The 10,908-nt window shown below is 47.7% G+C and overlaps 1 protein-coding gene across 6 annotated transcripts in view; it reads right to left on the bottom strand.

The window, feature by feature from the left end:
- The window catches only part of LOC105297282 (EF-hand calcium-binding domain-containing protein 4B), a 124,143-nt gene extending 115,902 nt beyond the window's left edge, over positions 1-8,241 (bottom strand). For 4 of the 6 annotated variants that reach the window (XR_002782204.1, XM_011367871.2, XM_023535188.1 and 1 more), the window contains exon 1: positions 7,971-8,240. The gene's annotated coding sequence lies outside the window, so the exon portion shown is untranslated. Of the gene's footprint in view, positions 1-7,970 lie in introns of all 6 variants that reach the window. The other 2 variants (XR_002782205.1, XR_002782206.1) reach the window with 1 other exon arrangement.
- Positions 8,242-10,908: the final 2,667 nt, after the last annotated feature.

Genomic DNA, 10,908 nt, shown 5'->3' on the forward strand with positions numbered 1-10,908 from the left:
TTTAAAAAAAAATTTTTTTGTTTGCAATGTGTGATTACATAATGGAGGCCTAGTAATTTTTTTCATTAACATTCATTTCACTTAGCAGTTCCTTTTTGTATCTTTGTTTCTAATTCAAGCTGTGGTTAAATGCATTGAAATTGCATTCCTTAAAAAAGAAGTTCTATAGCAGATTTTTTTTTTAATTGAAGTACAATTGGCCCTACCCTTATATTTCTGAATGGCCTAATTTGGAGTTAGGGGATTCTGCTCACTTTTCACAGGTGTGTTAACAGAATTCTGTCATCAAGCAGACCCCACGAACCAAGGACTCAGCCCTTTGTAGGGAGCTAGTCTGGTGGACAGGGATCAACAGCATGGGTGTCCATGATGTACGTGTTTACGCCAGAAGTGGTTTAAATTCAGAACTCGAACAATTTATTTAACTTCTCTGAGCCTCAGTTTCCCTGTCTGTAAAATGGGGGTGCTAAGTCCTAAATTAGCAGCCTAGCACATGCTGGTACTAAATAAATTACGAATGGGGCCCATGTGAAAGTCTGCAGGGTGCGTTGCTGCTTCTCTAACTGGCTTCATTTCCAGAGTTAAAGCCACACCTACAGAAGCCAGAACCCCAAACCCAAACAAAGATGAACCCCAAAAATCTGAGTATAGGATGCACAGAAGGAGCTAGTACAGTCCACAGAGAGGGTCATGACGAGCAATAAGAAATGTGCCAGAGACACACTGCAGAAGATAAAAATGCTGGAAAGAATGCCTGCTGGAGAAATAGGAGATACACTTAGCCATTATTTGCAGCCAGGATAATCACGCCCTAGGAATACTCTACCTTGTCAAGTAAATGCAGAGTCAAGCTACAGCAGGACACCAAGAGGGGACAGAAAAGCAAAACTGATCACGATCAAGAACAAGAACTGACATTGTGACCAAGCCCCTGCTGGCCCAAGAAGACTTGCCATCTCTCTGCCTGGGGTGGTCAAGGCTAAACTCGCACTTTTATAGTATATGTGTAATTGGTTGAAAAGCTTAATTTAGTTGATTTGTAAATTCCATTAGTGGTTTATCTATGTATGTAATTAAGCTATTTTCAAGCAAATTCTCTTTTGGCTAAAGGCTCCGGTTAAGAAGCCTAATGAAAGAGGGTTCATAGAACACATACCCAAATCCATGCAGATTCTAGAAACCTTCTAGAGTAGACACCAATGTGTGAGGCATGGCTGGTTGTACTTGGTTCTGTACAATGACATTCCCGTCTGGATGAGAGAAAGGATCAGAGTCCAGAATCAAATCCGGGCTCTGAAATTACTATGCCCTTAGGTATGTTACATTTCTGATGCTGCTTCCTCATCGGGAAAAAGGAGATGATAATAACCACCTTATAGTATCACTGGGAGAAATGTACGAGGTGCTATAAAAGGTGCTTAGTGCATAACCCAGCCCCGCAAAAGGGGCAGACTCACAGAAGCTCCTCTGGCTGAAGCAGAGAATTAAAAACCGGAAAGTAACAAGAAACAGAAGCAGAAAGATTGCCCAAGTGGAAAGGGCCTCTGATGGCAAGGGATGCTGAGACAGAGAGGCTGGGGCACTCTTTGGTGCCAGGGTTAATACCAAGCCCTATCAGCTGGGAAGATGAAAAAAGCCCTGGAGATAGTGGTAGTGGCTAATAACACCATGAGTGCGTTTTAACGCCACTGAACTATAGACTTTAAAATGATTAAAACCATAAACTTTACATCATGTATATTTTACTCCTGTAAAACAAGTCTAAGTTACCAAAAGAAAATCAAAAACAGAACAATATCCTAAACCCAACTCTCAGTTCACTTTAGACACTGAAATAAAAGTAATGTAAAGGAGAGTTAGGGTCACCTTCTATCCATGAGACTCTGTAGGGAAGGCAGGGTGCTCCCAGACACCACACTGAAGGCCCCGCAAGTCAAGATCTCCATTGCATGGAGCTCTCCTTATCCAGGAAGTCCACTTAATTCAAGCTCCTGGAAGACTTGAAAACCAAAAGCCACCACAGACCATGACACCAGAGAAAGATCTCGATTCTTATGCGGAACAATCTGTCTTTCCTGATGGCATCTTCCAACAGTAACTTTTGACTGTAATGCACATGGCTCTAACACAAGGATCACCACCCCCTCCCCCTCCATGTTCCCATGTGGGAGCGGTGGTGCTGCTATCTAGTTCACAAAACCCTTGCCTTTGGGAAGAAAGTCTAACTTTCACTCCTGCTCAAATTATAGAAAGAGTAGCTTTGACAAACCACCTCTTCCTTCCCCACAGAAAAACAAACCCTGGCTGAAGATAGGTGTAATCTCTCTGGCCAGTGTCTCTATCCTCCTTCACCATGACCTGACCTCATTCATGGCCCCAGAAGGGCATGTCAACTTGGTTCTACCATGCCAAAAGAGTAAAGGGCTGTCTCTGTGCCTCAGGAAACAGCTACTGCAAATGCCCATGGCCTGGGCCTGATCACACTGGGACCCAACAGTATTTCCCCAACAGCTGATCGTTCTCCCACTTCCCAGTTATTGAAAGCCCTATGGGTAGCTCCCTGGTGGAGAGTTCAGCTAGAAGCTGGAAAAAGTGAGCTCGTGACATCCACCCCTCCGGGGAGCCTCCAAGCAGGAGGACCCTCCTGCCATCGACCAATACGTCTTTGCCCACCGTGCTCTGTTCTCTGTCACGGACCTCGCCTTTGCTGCTTCCGCCTTCCTCTCTGCCTGTCCAGAGTCTGCTCCGTCTTCTAAGTCTGGCTCAAATCCCACATCCTTTGTAAAGCCACAGAAATGCTCTTGACTCTGCTTGTCTATAAACTCTAACAGCGTCGATTATCTTTTCAGATCATCCCTCCAAGAGGACTGTGAATTCTGGTTGAAGGGAATATACTCTCTCTTCTTAAATCAGATCCCCTGGGACACTGAGGTGGCACAGGTCACCTAATCAGCACACATATATGTTAATTAGGTGAGTGATTCTGTCTGTGCCCTCTGGGGAATTTCAGTCTAAGACTAGCATGCTGACAAGGACCAACAAGGGAAAGGAGGACCACAGAAAAGAGAATTCAACAGCAAACTCTCAATAGATAAAGCCACCACTGCTGATAGGGCCATATAAGCCTTCACCATTGGTGCTTTTCACACCCATGAGCTCACCCAAGATGAACTAGCAGATAATTATTCTCATTTCACTGAAGGGAAAAGAAATTCAGATTTAGAGGGTGAATCCTGAGGACATATGAGCAGTTACAGATCTGGGCCCTGACCTCAGCATTCAGAGGGGCAGACTGAGGAATGGTTGAGGACATAGCCCTGAGGCCTGGTTACCTGAGTTCGAATTCCAGCTGAGTCTCTTATTAGCCGTGTAACCTTCAGCAAGTTACTCTACCTCTAGGAGCCTTGTCTTCCCCATCTGTAAAATGGGGAGAAGGATAATAACAGTACCGATCTCACAGGCTATAATAAGGATTGAGTTCATTCGTTCGTGCCAAACTCTCAGCCATGTCTGGTACATTTCTGTGCATCAGCCTTGGGGGGCAGTGAGAATAGGGTCCCTGAAGTTCCATGTGTGATCAGGGTGGGTCTGCAGGAAGTAAGTCTCCCTCCCTCAGCACCAATCCCATCTTCCAAACTAGAGGTAGGGGTATGTGCTTATGTGGATTCAATGTTGCAAAGTGCATGTATTTGCCAGGAGAACTCAGGCCAGCTGCAAATCCTGGAGCTCAACACTGAGCGATTGCTAGAGTAAATAAAGTGAAAATAAACCAATCGCCCAGGTAATAGGAGATTTTCCTCTTGTCTGCACTGGTAATTGAGCCATTATAGCCAGTCTCCTACTTCCCCAGTGCTACTGTGAGTTTAAAAGGGAGTTAAGGAAGCTGCCTGGCCAGAAACGCAGATACAGGCTTGGGAGGTCCCAGAGTTGGTCCCATCACGTCTTGGCACACCCACAGCACATGTGCTAAGACTCGCCCTTCTCACCTTTCCTCCAAGCCCAGCAGAGCACAGAACTGCACAGACCCAGGGGAGCTCTAAGAGCAGGGGGCTGGGTGCTGAGCCAAGCCAGCCACACTGCTGGAGCTCTCTCACATAATTCACAGTTCCCTCCCTCCCACCAGCCAAACATTTTTTCCTGAGCAGGACACCTCTGTTTCATGAATAAGGGGTCTTCAGCACAGGTTCGGTGGGGACAGAGGCCCTTGGACTCTGAACCACTTGGGAAGCCTATCTGCTCACCTTGCTGCATCTCCTAGAAAGGCCTGGAACATCATCTAGGGTCAGGCTCTGCCCCTGTAAATGCCTATTTCGGCCAGCCCATCCAGGATGTGTCAACAAGCAGACCAGGGAAGAAAAGAGCCCTGCTGAAATTTGAAGAAAGTCAGGGCTGAGAGCCAAAACAAACTGATAAAGAGAATGCACTCTCTGGAAGAACCTGTCACAAAAGAAAATTCTACATTCCTCAAGCTAGGCAAGACCCTGCATGTAACCTTGTCCATAAGACAGTGACCCTTTGAGTTATCCCAGGCAGATGAGGGCCTTCAGAAACCCACTCCCAAAACTGGCCTTCATGAGAGAGTCTTCCTCTGTCTAACCCAGTCCGTACATCCTCAGTGATTTAGTCTGAGAGGGTACGAGGCAAGAATGAATCAGAAATTAGAGACCTGTGGCCAAGGCTGGTTTGAGCAAGGTGCAGAGTCTGTAGAAGACAAAACCTACAGAGTGCTTACCCCCACTCCGCCCCAGCACCTCAGCCTCAACCACAAACCCATTCTTTATACAGATGAAGTCATGCTAAACTGGCCATTGAGAGCAGCATCCGGAGAGAAACAGAATCCCACAATGTCACTGCTGTGTCCTGGAAGAGGGCAGAGGAGTTTCCCCGGTCTCGATATTGTTGATGAGTGGAGGGCCAGCAGAGTGTGAAGCTGAAGGCATGGGCACTGGCACAGCCAAACTACCTTGGTTCAAATCCTGCTTCTCTCAGGTACTGGCTGTGTGACTGTGGGCATGATATTTGCTTCTCTGTTCCTCTGTTAATTTTTCTATAAAACGGAAACGACAGCAGCACCTACTCGACTGAGTTGTAGTGAAGCTTAAAAGAGCAAACACATGTCTGGCACTTAATGGATACTGATTGTCCTGAGGATGACCAGTGTGTTAAGACATCCGGCTTATGCCTTTTGTCCCAGCATCATTATTAATACTCTCTCTTTCTCTTTCAAGAGTGAACAGGTTGCATGATAAATGTTAAGGCTGGTTCTTGTCTTTTTTTCTGTCCATTTGGTTATCTCCCTGCTTTGTGCTGCCTCTCTGAGTATTGGGAAGCCAAGTTCCCAAAGTGTATGTCCCCAGGATAGCTCTGCCCATGCCACCGAGGTATCTGTGCCATAATCTCAGTTGTTCCTTTCTTCATTTTCCTCTTCACTTTGTCTCTCCCTCTCCTTCCTCTTCTCCCACAGCCATCCTTTCCTTCCTGCTTGCTCCCCGTCAGTGCCTCAGGGTGCCAGGAGCACACGCAAGCACATTTTGACTTTACTGAGGGCTACCACTGACCCTGCATACTTGGATGAGACACTTTCTGGCTCTCTAACTGAGTTATGCTTTACCAAATTTCTTTAGAGGAAAGGAAATAATTTGAGATGTCAAAGAAATTACCTGACCACTAGACAGATGTATGGAAATAATGTGGCATTTTGGGTATGTGTGTGAATTTGTGTTAAGGGGGAAAAAAGAGAGTAATAGCTTGAAATGGTCCATCCAATGACAAAACCTGCCTATAAAAATCACCCCAAGGGCTATTTTATGGGGGAGGCTAGAGGCTGCTCTCCAAGCAGCTGGTGAGAACAAAACCTGAGTCATAAGCCCAAGGGTCTGTACCACTCTCTGCCACTCACCAGCCAATGGTGAAGACCATGATTTTCTGAAGCCTCAGTTTCCCCATCTGTAAAATAGGGCACACCTGTCCCTAGCTCATCGGATCCTATGACACTGTAAGAGGCCCTGGCCCTGTTCTTAGGATCCTGAAATGGCACTTACGAAATTCCACAATTGTCTGTAATTACATCTTTAGAACTCATCTGGCCCTTTTTATAGGTCAAACATAGCAGGGAAACAAGGCCTGGAACAATATGATAACCTAAATTAATTATTGTCCAAGGAGTCATGACAAAGCCTGAGTCTTCTGTGAACTAAGACTATGCAATTGTTTCTTGTGGAGGAAAAGTAAAGGAGGGATATGAATTCAGTGACCGACTTGCCCGATCCCGGGGGGATCCCTCTAGCAGCCTCCCTCAGCACAACTTCTTTCAGCTGCCTTCCAGCATCCCAGCAGCCTGCAGGCTGGACCCAGAACACTCTCAGCAAATTCACAAGGAGCCTCGAGGCAGGGAGCACAAGAACCAATGGCCACTGCAGCCCCCGTCCCCGTGCATGGTGCCATCACAGGCTCCCACATATCCAATCACCTACCAAACCTGACCCCACTCCTGGGGTTCCCTGCCCAGCACTGGAACCCACATCTCCATCATCATGGTCTCCCCCTCTGCTCTGACCTCTGACATTTATTCAGCTACCAGATTAGATCTATTCCATCTGTCTCTGGGTTCAAATCCCTGCCTAACCACTTTTTTTGCTGTGTGCCCTTGGACAAGTTGTTTAACCTCTCTGACTCTGAATCACCTCCTTTGCAAGATGGATAGAGGTAATAATCCCCTCATAGTGTTCTTGGGAGGATTAAATGAGATCATCTTGGAAAATGCCTTACCAGGCCTGTAACAGACTATTTCTCCTCCTCTCCACACATTCCTTTTAGCAGTGTCTCTGGTCGTGCCCCTTCCTCTCCATTCCCAACAGCTCTGTTCGGCCCCACATAGTCACTGCAATCTTCTCCCTCCCAGGTTCTCCTCCTGCAGCTTCCTTTACTGTTAGTGCATCCCAAATATTGCTGCCAAATGCCAAGTTCTTCTGAGTCCCAAAAACACCATTCCCCTTCTCAGAAACCATCAAAATATCCCCTGAGCCTAATAACAAAGTTTAAGTTCCCTAATCTAACACTCCAGGCCTTCCAATGTTCCTCACCACCATTCCAAGAATTCCAACCTTCTGATCCCAACCAACATTCCTCACCACATCATCTACTACTACTACATTTTCCCTTGTCCAAGTTCATTGTGTGTAAGGGGACAAACGGATTCAGAGAGCCTTGCCACATGCTTGGGTAGATTCACTGCATCCTCATGCATACACGCACATACACACATGGGCACATGCACACACACATACATGCACGCACACATGTACACACACACACACACACACACACACACACACACACACACACACACCCCTGAACCATAGTCAGCAAGGCCGGCTGAGTCACACACCAGACCACAGCACGGATGGGGTCAGGGAGGAAGTGCAGCCCCAGTAGCAGCCCATTTCCTGACCTTCTTCCTTTGTTCTGGGAGGTTCTCTTTGTGACTCTTTCTGTCTTTCTGACTTTGTCTCTCCCGAGTTCTTTGTTTCTAAGCACGGGTAACAGCTCCGCTGCTGTCTTGGCCCACGTGGCAAGGGCTCTTAGCAGCACTGACTTGCAAGTGAGGAGTTCTGGTTTCTAAACCAGTGACCCTGGGCCAGTCACTTCACCTCTGAGCCTCGGTTTCTGAATCTGTAAAATGAACAGGCTGGATGTGGCCAAAGGGTCCCTGAGGTCCCCTCCTGATCTGAGCCCCGGTGCTCCTCTGCCCTCCTCCAGTCCCCCTGAGAGAAGGGATCAAGGGCCAGGCCAGGCCTGGGGACAGGGGTCAGGAGTCCAGCTGTTCCCCTCCCGGTGCACAGTCTCCAGCAGGCCCTCCCACGAATAGGCGCACTCTTGGCTGCCAGGGAGAAACAGGCAGGAAGCACCGGCCTCTGGGGCTGCACGGGGCGGAGAGGGCTGGGAGGACGCCCACCAGTCCTCCACCATACCTTGGGGTTTGCCGCCTTCCTTTCTATCTGCTGGCGCTGCTGCTCGGCTCGGCTCACAGCTGTAAGGTAGCCGCCTGCCCCGCGGGCTGCTCCGCCTGACTCTCTCTGCCCGGAACCCGAACGGGCTGGACTAGTCTCTGGCGGCGTAGAAGTGGAGGCGGCGCCCGGGAGCCCGCGCTGCCGGCCGCCAACCCCTGGGCGCCCTCCGGGATCTGCACGCACGGCGCGGTGGAGTCCGGGCCGGCAGGAGACCTCACATTGCCAGGGAGCCTGGGTGGGGAGGGCGGGGCTGCTGCTTACCTAGCCCGCCCCACTGGTTGGGCTGCCTGGGCCCCTCTGTTCCTGAGTCCTCCTAGGCCCCTTGCCCTGATTCCAGAATGTTTACAGGTTGCAGAGCCCGGCATTTCTCTAAAGGAGGGGAATTAGTCTGGGGCCTCAGGCGCCCACTGAACAGAGGTGGCGTCTGGGTATGCATCCTGGAAAACTCCCATCATCTCAGTCTACTCCAGCTGTTATATCTGAGAATTTTGTCCTTCTTTATACTTTTCTGTCTCTTCTACATATTCTTCTGTGGGCATGAATGTTCGTACAATATAAAAGCATCCAATACATATTTTTAATAATGCTTTAAATAAATCTTCAAAGAGCTTCCAAGGCAGTCAGGCTGAGGGGATGATCCTCAGCTTGGTACAAAAGGCCCTCCATGCTGGCTCTCTGGCCACAGGCTATCTTTCCAGCCTCACTCCTGTTTTCCCCAAACACACGTGTACCCCTGCTCTGGAAACACAGGCCGTTTCCAAATACCAGCTGCTGGGAGTTCTGGCTTTGCCTGGAATGCCCTTCCCCCTTCTTCCCTGCCTGTTGAAATACTCCTCATACACCCAGGCCTCACTGAAATGTCCCCTTCTCAGTGAATCCTTCCCCAGACACTGGCCGGAACAGAAGAGCCCAGCGCCTTCTTGTTGAGCCTGTGTCCTCATAGTCTTGTATATATTAGGACCCCCTTTCCCTCCCTGCTTCTGCTCTCCCTCCCTCCACACTAAGCCCTGTTCCTGAGGGGATAGAAATAACCATTATTGAGCAGCTATCATAAATCTCTATGATGTATCTTTTCCTGTCCTTGAAACTCAGGTAGCCAGCCACTAGCCCACAGCTTCCCCCTACCCACCCACCCCAGCAGAAGGGCTGCACCAGATCCCCCACCCCCCACCCCCGCACTTCCCACTACAGTTTAAGGAGGCCATCAGGGCACCTCCCCAACCCTCCTTCTGGCACTCTAGTCTTATATATTGGTCTTTTGTATTCCTGTTCTGGGGTATGCTTGCTTGCAGTTGGCCCCAAGGTCAGGGTGGGTTGCATTCCACCTCCGACTCTCAGTGTTTCCCAAGCACACAAGTTTGAGGGCTGGCCTTCTAGCTAGCAAAACAGGCTGCATTTGAGGGCCTGCCCTCCTCTCAGCCCTGTGTGAAGAAAAGAGCATCCTGAATGTCAGAATCTGAGAAATGAAAGGGATCTTAGAGATTATCTGATGCAAATCCTACCCACCCCCTTCTTACAAAGGAAAAAAACCAAGGCTGGGGAAATCAAATGTTATCAGTGGTATCTACCATTGCTATTATTGTTGTTACAAATTATCGTTGTTACAAATTATTGTTGTTATGTATTATCTTCAAAGTTTAGATTGTCTTTTACTTCTAAAGCAATTCCACATGTTGACACTCGTTTGCTCCTCACAGTCCCATGAGGGATTAAGATACTAATGATTAAGTACTTATTTTGAAGCCAAAGACCCGGATTTGAACCTTGGTGCTCCAATCTGTCAGCTATGGCCGTGGCAAATAACTTTTCTTCATAGGTAAAATGTGGATAGTAACAGTACCTGCATGATAGGGTTATTCTAAAGATCTAAGTGAGTGTGTATCTTTAAAGGTTTTAAAACAGTAGCTGGTACATAAAAATGGCAAATGTGTTTGCTGTTATCAATATTTTTGTTATTATTAATTGTATTATTTCACGGTGGGGTAATGAGGATTGGAAAGGTTGAGACTCCTCTAAAAACTGCTAGGGGCTGCTTTTCTCACCACACTCCATGTGATTTTTGTCTCTGACACCATTCTGTTTCTTGTCAAATCCCATCATAAGATGGAACACCACTCCACATGTTTCTGGATCTAACTACACCTATCTCATAGGGCGGAAGAACAATGGTCCTTTAGTCCATCTCAGAACACTTAGACATTTCACAGGACAAACACTCACCATATCTTTGGAATTTTATGGTAATGTCTTTTATTTGCCAGGTACTTCCCTTCATAGAACACCATACCTTGTGGCTTCCCTCAGAATCACAGAATCACTGCATGTAAGAGATGAAAGTTCAGCTTGTACATTCGTATACAGCAGAGAAGAGGTGGGCAAAAATGATTCTTCTTGGTATGGATGGGGAAACTGAGGCAGGGCGGGCACTCACTGATGGCCCCAGGCTATGTAGCTAGCCTTGGGTACAGGAAAGGTAAGGCTCTCCACTTCTTCTTTTCCCAGGGCCCCATGATTCCTAATCCATTATTTCTGGAGAAACCCAAACCATTACTGTAAAGAGTATTTATTGAGCACCTACAATGTGATGAATAAAAGCTAGGCAGGGCCAGCTTCCTGAGCATGTGACCTATGCAGCTGAATACTTGAAAAGCCTCATGCTTGGTTAAACGTTCTGCTGTCACCTTGAAATTGTTAATAATTTTGGAACAAGGGACCCTACATTTTTATTTTGCGCTGGGCCCCACAAGTCGTACAGCTGGTTCTGGACCTAGGCCTTCCCTAGAGCTATCAGGTTTGTAAGGAGGCAGGCAGGGAATCAATGACTGCTGTGTGTTAGAGGCTGTGACAGAAGCAAGATAACGGTAGGGTATAAGGCAGGGATGTGGCCAGGATTTGGTTC

This window comes from Pteropus vampyrus, unplaced genomic scaffold, assembly GCF_000151845.1.
Source record: "Pteropus vampyrus isolate Shadow unplaced genomic scaffold, Pvam_2.0 Scaffold137, whole genome shotgun sequence".
NCBI lineage: Eukaryota > Metazoa > Chordata > Mammalia > Chiroptera > Pteropodidae > Pteropus > Pteropus vampyrus.